We start from the raw sequence: 9,782 nt of genomic DNA, 5'->3' as shown, positions 1-9,782 counted from the left end.
ATTTTCACATTGTCCATGCATTTTAAACTCAGTATCATATAACTGCATATATTGTCTAATTAGACATTTTCCAGATGTTCTTAAAACAAACCAAAATACAAAAAAATGCTCTTTACTTCCAAACACACACCTTTTTCTCAGTGTTGTTCTTTCATCTCTCTTTTCTCTGATACAATAAACAGTTTGTAAATAATGCATCTTTAATGCTCTTAAAACCCCTTAAGTTTTACTGGACTAGTCTTTTTAACAGTACCTTGTAAACTATATCAAACATTTATTCTTTACATTTAACATACACATTTTCTTATAAATAACTTTTCCTAACAGTATCTTTAAAGTACTTTACAACAATCAATAAACCTTTTAAACACTTTACAAAACATCAAGAAGTGAGCCACGTGTGGTGTAATTACAATTAAACAAAAAGGTAGAGGCGAGCGTGGTCTGTACTAGTTTAAAGCTACTAGCTTAACAGTAAGACTTCACACGGCGCCGCCATTACAAAACTCTCGGCGAGCGTCCGCCCTTACTAGCTACAAATACATTCATTTTCACAGTCATACTTTGCTAAAACATAACACTACACATTCTCCGATTAGTAACATCGACTTGTTTTACATTTGAAACACTTAACCCACCTGAAACACAAGAAAATAATGCTGACACGGGAAACGTGGCTTGTCTTCTCAAATCCTCATTAGTTATGAGGAGCTCACTATCACTGTGCCTCCTACTGGCGGGATAGTGCAATTGCATTGTAAAAATGTAAAACTATAAAAGATATCGCTCATACAAAATAAGATCGTTTTTGTAGAAAATAAAGTGTTTTAATAATATAAAATGGTGCAGTATATAAAAACTTAATATACACAAATATGGGCACACATTAGTGGGCATCACATTAGGAGTTTGAAAAATGCTGCTATTTTAGAATATATTAGCATTACATGAATACAGTCAGCAGCACCTATTATCCACATTATTTATTCCAAGGTATGAAAAATATTTCAAGTACTGTATGTGTCTTTGCATACTATTCTTTTGTCCGTCTGAATTTGTACAGTTGCATATAGAACTGATGACATGAACCAACAATCTCAACATCTACAGCACTTACATCAAATAAACATTCCATAATTATTCTCATTATTCTGAAGTTTATTACAGAAGGATTTGTTCATTCTTTTCTGTTTCCCTTTTAACCTGTAATTTTTATTTTATTTAAATGGTTTATTTCTTCTATATAAATGGTTTATTTCTATTCATATTTTTCATCCCTTTTTCTAATGTGTATTCTATATTTGATGTATTTTAATCTTGCCCCTGTAAAACACCTTGAATGGCCTTGTGTCTGAATGGTGCTATATATATAAACTTGCCTTGCCTTGCCTAGCCTATGTTGGTCATTGTCTGATTTATGAGATGTTTTTATGTCATGTAAATAAGACCTGTAGGCCCTATACGTTACTTTTCAGTCATAGAATAAAAAATCCATAATCTTTTCTCCAAAAACTTTGGACACTAATAGGTTGTTTAAAACGTCTAGATGTTTGGTTTTTGAAGAGATGCATATTTACCCATAATTACTTAGATATTGCCACATTTACATGGGCCTATTAGTTAAAACATTCTGGGGATAATACTATTGCAAAAAGAAAAGCTCCAATGTCAGTAATCAACTGGCAAAGTTTCATGATATCTATAACATAACATTATACCTCATTCACCTGCAGTGTCTCGACTTTGACCACTGGGTGGTAGTAATGCGCTCAGCAACGTCTACACTGCCGGAAGTCTATATGAAGGAATGTGGTTAGGAGCTGCGCATGCGTGGTATTTTCTCACAACACTGGAAGATTCAGCAGACAACACAAGCCTCGTCGCCGTCTCGTCTTTATTTATCAGGTTGGTAATGTTTCTAAACCTCACCGTGATTGTTGTAGTTTGTTAACGAAAGTTGAGAGATCGTTTTAGTTTATGGTAATATAGTGAAATGAGCGGAGTTTGTCTTACTTTCACTAAAGTGTAGCTGCAAAAAAACAAACATGGCGGCGCCTCCCGCGTTTACTGTTTACTGTTATGGCTCTTTCCCGCTACATTGTACCGTCAACTCGCCTCTGGTACAGGTACTGTTGTATAGGTCGTTTTCTACACAAGATAGGGGTCGTTATTATCTTTCAAACTCCCAGCAGGACATGTAGCCTACAGTATTAGCCTCAGCTTGACTTACACACAGCACAGTCTCAGAGCTACACCGCCCATATCTGGAGTGAACTTTTACTAACGGCTCCTGCTCTTTCATACGTAATCACAACACAAGGAAACCTTTCTGTGTCGCCAAGGTTCTTCTCTGTATGTTCTGGGTTACACTAGAAGACATTGATGGGACATTTAGAGAAGTAATATTAACGGCAGCATACATAGCCATACCCAGAAGTAGAGGGAGAATGAATCAAATCAAATCAGTTTTATTTGTATCGCAGCCCAATATCACAAATAGACATTTGCCTCAGTGGGCTTTACATTCCATACAATATGACGCCCTGCCCTTACACCCTTAGCTCGGCTGAGAAAAAACTCCAGTAAAAACCCTTTACCGGGATTTATTTTTTTATTTTTTAGAAATCTCAGGGAGAGTCGACAAAGTAATCCCTCTCCCAGGACGGACATGCTGCAATAGATGTCATAAGTAGAGCAAAATCACGAAGGAATTCCATCATTGACCAGATGTTTACATGGTAATACTAGATATGGGGGACAGAGGAATGCAGCACAGCTGTTAAAGACAGGAATAGAGCGTTTAGAATGTTAACGAGAACTCATACTTTTCAGAATCTAATTGATTATAAACTTAGTTTGTCGTAGATTTTCAAGCTCTAATCAGTTTACTTTGGTTAGAAACAACTAGAAAGCAGAACAGATAGGATTTAGGCCAATAGGGAAAGGTTATGAAGGACAGACAGGGATATGTCTCTTATTACAGAAGCTATTCTGATGTAGGGAGCACATGAGGTCAGCCTTGTCAGCTACTAGCAGACTAGCAGTTGTTGCTGTCAATCTCCCTGTTGCAACACATGCATAGCTGCAACACACACTCACAAGCACACACATGTAGTTGCCTAATCACTCACACACACACACAGATCTGAGCTGCTCCTGTTGCTTCGTTAGAATGTAGCCGTTAACTGTGACCTGACTGCTGAAAAGCCATGTGATGTCTGCAACTTCAATAAGCCAGCCATCTTTGAGAACTCCAAACTCCGCCTTCCTCTTGATTCTCGGCCGACCTTAAATTAAAGTAGTGAACTAGGAAACCCAGTATATTATAAAAAAGCTCTGGCTCAGGAACGAGAAGTCTCTCTCTCCATGCAGTGTGTAGTACTAACCTAGTGTCTCTCTCTCTCTCTCTCCATGCAGTGTGTAGTACTAACCTAGTCTCTCTCTCTCTCTCTCTCTCTCTCTCTCTCTCTCTCTCTCTCTCTCTCTCTCTCTCTCTCTCTCTCTCTCTCTCTCTCTCTCTCTCTCTAGTAGTGAAGAAGGCAAAGAAATAAAGTTGGAGGGAGTTTTGTAATAACACAGGCAGGTCAACTCCTATAAGTACGGTATGGGGAATGTAGAAAAGATGAGGGGGGTTCAGAGAGTTGCTGTACCCAGTGCTAAAAGATGCAGAGAAGACAGCAGTGTCCAATGAAGATAAGGCAGAAATAGTGTCTATAAACAGTGGCACACAGGAACTAAAGGCCATCTACACAATATAGAGTCCAAAGTAGGAGGAAGGGACATCTGAGGAAGGAACTCCAGAGAACAAACCATCATTACCAGACTTAGATTAGGGCAAACAGGGTTAAACAGTACTGTGCATCTTATAGGTAAGCATCCATCAGGACCAGGCAGCTGTAATGTAGAATCAGAAACAGTTGAGCATGTCATTTGCCCTGAGGTCTGAAGAGAACAGGGAAAAGCTAGTAACGTATGAATATAACGTATTATATTTATACAAATGAGTGTTATTTATTTATTTTTTATTTTAATATTATTCATTTATTTCTTTTAATTTTCCTGCTTAGGGTCTTGCTCTGGTTCACACTCCAATACAGTAGGTGGTGGTAATGCACCTTTAACACTAGGTGCCACCCGCCAGTAAAACAAAACCAAGAAGAAGAAGAAGCAGCACGTCCTGTCTGACCAAACGTCTGTGAGCTCGACACACAAACACCGTCTCTGGTTACTATCTGCTGCCACCGAGGAAGAAGCATGAGTTCTCCACAAACGGTGACTATACACTTATGTTACTATGGTGTTATTATGACATTTCTTCTGTTTTTACCTGTTAAAGTGTTTCTTTATATGGGAGTTGTTCCTCAGCCTCGTGGGTCTAAGGACAAAGGGTGTTGTATTACTGTCTGTACAGATCGTAAGCACACTGACGGACATTACTGTCTGGCTGTGATATCGGGCTACATAAATAAAACTGATTATAAAACTATTTCTGCTGAAACTCAATCAATTTAGGACTACATAGGGGAGAACGGGGTAATTTGTCACATGGGTTGGATGTCACATTCGTTATATCTCGCCACCAGAGCGCGCTAGCTCTGAAATGTTGATATAAAAAAGGTCCAGAATTGGGATCAGAGGTCACATACATAGACTTCCTTGGAGGAAGACAGCTGCATTTCAGGTGAGAGGATATTTTGTGTTTTTCATGTCAAATTCAAAATATTTAGCTTCTCAGTATTTTTCTTCTAGGCTTTTACACAATGGGTTTATAACAAAACACTTGTTACCCTCAGAAAGTGTGAAGGGTAAGCTATAGTTTAGATTGTTGTTAGCAAGCTAATTAGTTGTCAGATGGTTGTTGGCCTTGATGCTAGCAAGAAATTCAGGTTGGGGTTGGTCGTCAAATTTTTTGGGGGGTTGGTTGTCACATGTTATCTCAAGGCTGCAGCCAGAAAAGGAACCCAATAACGAAAGAAATTGTCAAGCTGTATCCTCACTGACACCCCAGAGAAGGAAAGAATAGAACAGGAAAAGGCAGCTAGCAAGCAAAAGAAAAAAGGGCAACAAAATCAAAACAACCCAGTGCATCCCAAACTAGACCAGCTGCCAAGGCTACAGTAAGTTATGTAGGCCTATTTGTCAACTTGACAATGCAATTAAACTTTCAAATTTGGTTCTGCCTCATTGCCTTCTTTTTAAGATTTTTCCCATTAAGATAACATTGTGACAAACAACCCCATAGTGTGTGACAACCGACCCCTTGATGGGGTTGGTTGTCACAATGTGTCAGAGTGTCTTTGATGGTAAATTACTTCTTCATTACAATAAGTTGGAAAAAAAGAGAGACACACATTTCAAGCCAACACCTTAAGCTTCAATTTAATGTAGGAATGGCTATTGACAGATGTTTTGGTGATGAGCAATTCTCACTAGAGTAAAAAGTGTGCCTACTTACCCCGTTCTCCCCTACTAGGGCTGCTCGATTATGGCAAAACATTATTGATTTTAACAGGGATGTGGGGTTGGGAGAGGGGAGTTTGTGTCCAGCTACAGAGCATTTCAGTCAGCTACATTGTACTCTACACTCCAAATGTGTACGTCTGCATGTCTTTGCACTACTGTGTGTTTATTTAGGTCACAGGTTGCTCTCTTCACTTGTGTGTTTCTCTTATACATTTTCTAAATGTTACATTGCATTGGTGGCCTGAGACTCAATCATGTCTTGCACATATGACAAATAATCAACTTTGAATGTTGAGAGTTTAATGCTAGTGTTGGGAATTCATAAGGGGTAGATTTGGTCAAAGTCAAGAATATTATTAATTTCAAGGAAATTATAATATTAAGAAAAATTGTTAATTAATGATCAATTTAATTAGTCCAGCTAATCAAATTACTTATTAATACCTACGGAGCACCACCCTTTGAAAAAGGGAACTTTGAATCAAATCAGAAAAACAGTCTCATAATGTTAAAGGGATGTATCTTGAAAATGTCAAAGTTGGTTACAATGTACATTTAAGATAATGAAGGAGTGAATATTCGAGCATAAACCTTAGTTACCAGCCATTAGTGAAATACAAGACACAAATATCACAGACACTGCTTCTTAAAATCAAAATGTAAGGGTTTATTTACTTAGGCAAGTTGATTAAAACGATACACATAAGTCAATAACCATGAACTAATCTAATTTAAGAAAGCAGACATAGCACAAGCAATAATAAGAACAGTTTAGATTATAAACCCATGTATTTATATCTATGTGCAGGTGAGTGCACATGTGTGTGTGTGTGTGTGTGTGTGTGTGTGTGTGTGTGTGTGTGTGTGTGTGTGTGTGTGTGTGTGTGTGTGTGAGAGAGGGTGTGTGTGTGTGTGTGTGTGTGTGTGTGTGTGTGACAGAGGAACGTCACTTTAGAATTTAGATGAATTTAGATGGTAGACGCGAGAGTTTGACTTCACGCGAGAGTTTGAGGTGGCTTTTAATCCACGGGTAGATCAATTGCTAAAAGCAATGTGGTGGACAACTTCTGAAAGTTGAATATTCTACCTTTCATCAGTAGGGGAAGTAGCATGCAAAGCATGTATGTAACCTACTGCTTCAATCAAACACATAAGAATTATAAAGGATGATGCAGGGAGACTTTGGTTTTGTCTTCACGCGATCTTAACTTTAAAATTACAGAAACTCAACGCTCATGTATTCATTAAGAATACTTGAGGGGGGAAATCACGAGTGTCAGCGTGTGTGTGTGTGTGATGTACGTAGTTAGAAATGAGAAGGAGAGGAAACAAAAGACAGTAGCCGCAGCTCCAGCGCGTAGTGAATTGTTTCCTCCAATCACAAAGTGACCGCAAATGCGCATTTGGGGTACACTGAGTTGAATTGATAAAGAGGAAAGAACTCACTGGCTTTAAGAGTGACAGCAACAAAAACACATCCATGCATTCCCGGTTAACGGGAGAAAAACAATGTGAGCGAAAAACACTTGTGTAAAACACAAGTGAGTCAGAATTACTTTAAATCAGGAAATAGTGAGCTCGTCAGCTCTTACGTTTACTTCAAGTTAATGAACAACATAAAATAACTATCTTAGCCCAGACAATAGCCTCACGTGAATCGCTTTGTCCAGCGATGATTTGTGGAAGGCAGCTGGAGAAGATGAAGAAAAAGGCTGCTCGCCGGGCCTTGTGCGCTGATGGAGCGCGTCTTGTGGAAGACAGTGGTGTGGAAACAGCTCAGCTGATAATGGCAGCGTGCCTCACCATGCCAAGGGAAGGAAAGCAGGGGATCAGCAGCTCTCCTTGGCAATAGCGGGCTGACCGCGGTCCGATGGGCAACGTAGGCAAGGCGGAGAGGAGGAAGCAGAGAACTCCCTCTGCGTCGGGCCTTGCTCTCTGCTGGCGCTGCGTCTGGTGCAGCGTAGAAACGGCCCAGATGATAAGTGATAGGCGGCTTCACTTCTCGGCGGGTCCGCTGGCTGGCTCCGGTCCGTGCAGGCGTCTTGATGAAGGGATCCTGCGGCTTTGCGCACGCTTTGCGCATGTGGGGGTCCTGTTTTGAGGAGAGGTTGAGGTGGCTACTTCAGCTCTGGTGAAGAGGTTTTCTGTAGGAAACTCTCTCGAATCCGGAAAAACAGAAGAAGATGTTTCAAGCAGTCCATGAACTCTTCCAGCGAGAATAAAGACTGGGTTGAGGTTGCTTATATTCCTAGGCCTCAGGTTTAAGCATTTCGTACCTTCTATCACGGCTGGAAGCCGATGGCGAATGGCAAAGATGAGAGGATTGCATCCTGTATTAAAACAGTCCAAATGCATTCTCATCCAATCAGAAGCAGTATTTACATTCAAACCAGCCAATAAGATGCTTTTCCTTCCTTAGGAAAAGAATGCTTTGAAGCTTGTGTCTCACAGTTGAGATAAGGTAAACACAGCAGGGTGCCTGGGCCCTGCCATGTCTGGTTTGAACTTTATGGTAGCTTCCAAATAGAGTTTCATCCTGTGAAACTGGCAGAGAATCAGTCCCCAAAGGTCTGGTTGGATTAACCAACCTTTTAAAAGGGACTATCACATCTTAAATGAGTTTATGACCTCTGCAGGGGTCTGGGATGGTTGATTCTACAGAGAAACTTATGTAAACATGCGTTACACTTTGTCTCTTGGAATGCACTCTGGCATCAGCATTAACCCATTACAACATTTCAAATGAGACACTCTGTGTAGGCACAACACTAGAGAGAATTTTAGAAAGGTCAGATGCTTTTATGGGTGAAAGGAGGAAAAACTGTTCCAGGTTCCAGGTTGGGGGAAGATGGAGAAGGAGTTTGTTAGATTGCTGTGTGTGTGTTTTACATTTTGGAGTGGAAGAATGATAGGAAAGTGTTGCATTATTTTGGGATGAAGGAGTGCAAGATATGCGTCTTTGGTTTCAGGCGATTGTTCATGGTGGAATTAACAGAATACATGGATTTGAAGAGTCGCGGAGCAGAGGGAGTGAAAGTGACAATTTTTGTTTTTATGGGGGCCAACAGTTTTGCTTTCAGCTCTGTGTCTGCTGTTCTGTGATAATTCAGACTGACAAACTCTTCCTCTTGAGTGAGTGAAGTAAGCAACACATTTCTTTCTTTATGTCAGCTGCTCACAGTCAGTCCGTTTGTGTAAAGTTAGCGGCACAGGATCAGTACTTTATGCAGAAGCCGAGTCAAGCCCCCTTTCAAGCTTTTAGATGTGGTGACTAAAACGTCTGTTGTTCTTTTGCAGTCAGGGGACTCATGTGGAGGCTAACAAGTCAGCTTATGCCTTCTGCAACGACTGCCCCCTTTTTGTTTTGCCGCACCGAACTGGAAGTGTTGAGGAAGTGAAAATATGGAGAAATGTTGAATCTACAAAGGGTTCAACAGGTTTGAGGTTAGAGAAAGCTGCAAAGCATCTGCATAGTGGGGAAGCAGGGAGTGGGATTAACAATTTAACTTGACAAAGTTATAATGTAACTGTTGAGTCTTTTAATATCATGATATCATTTCTAATGGAGAGAAGAATCAAAATGATTCTTGATACTTCTGTTATTGATAGATATCTATTTATGTCTATTGGCAATTGTCAAGACTTGTCAAGCTCCCTATTTTCTGGTGTCATCTTTTCATATTTCCCCGGTATCCTGTTTTATTTTGGTAAACATTGTCTTGTCCTGTCAGTGTCCCTTCTGTGTGATTACTGGCCCCACCCTAATGTGTGTGACCTGTGTCTCCAATGTATTTGAGTATTAAAGTCCTTGTCTTCTTTTCATCTGTTGTAAAATCCTAACGATTCCCATCCCTACTGCCGACCCTGACTGCACATCTCTGCCTCACTCATACTCTGTCTTTGTATTTCTGTCTGTCTGTCGCTACAGAAACAAAAAGGAACAAAGAAACCTAAACCTCACCGCTGTCAACAGTGTAAGAAAGAGTTCATATCGAGGTCGGCCTTAACGATTCATCAGAGAATCCACACTGGAGAGAAGCCGTACAGCTGTGACCAATGTGGGACAACCTTCACTAGAAAAGGAGACCTCAAAGTCCACCAACTTATTCACACTGGAGAGAAGTCGTACAGCTGTGAACAGTGTGGGGAAACCTTTGCTAGATCAGGACACCTCAAAGTCCACCAACGTATTCACACTGGAGAGAAGCCGTACAGCTGTGACCAGTGTGGGACAACCTTCACTAGAAAAGGAGACCTCAAAGTCCACCAACGTATTCACACTGGAGAGAAGTCGTACAGCTGTGACCAGTGTGGGGAAA

This window comes from Ammodytes marinus (assembly GCF_949987685.1).
Source record: "Ammodytes marinus genome assembly, chromosome: 4".
NCBI lineage: Eukaryota > Metazoa > Chordata > Actinopteri > Uranoscopiformes > Ammodytidae > Ammodytes > Ammodytes marinus.
Note: the sequence above shows the minus strand (reverse complement) of the source record.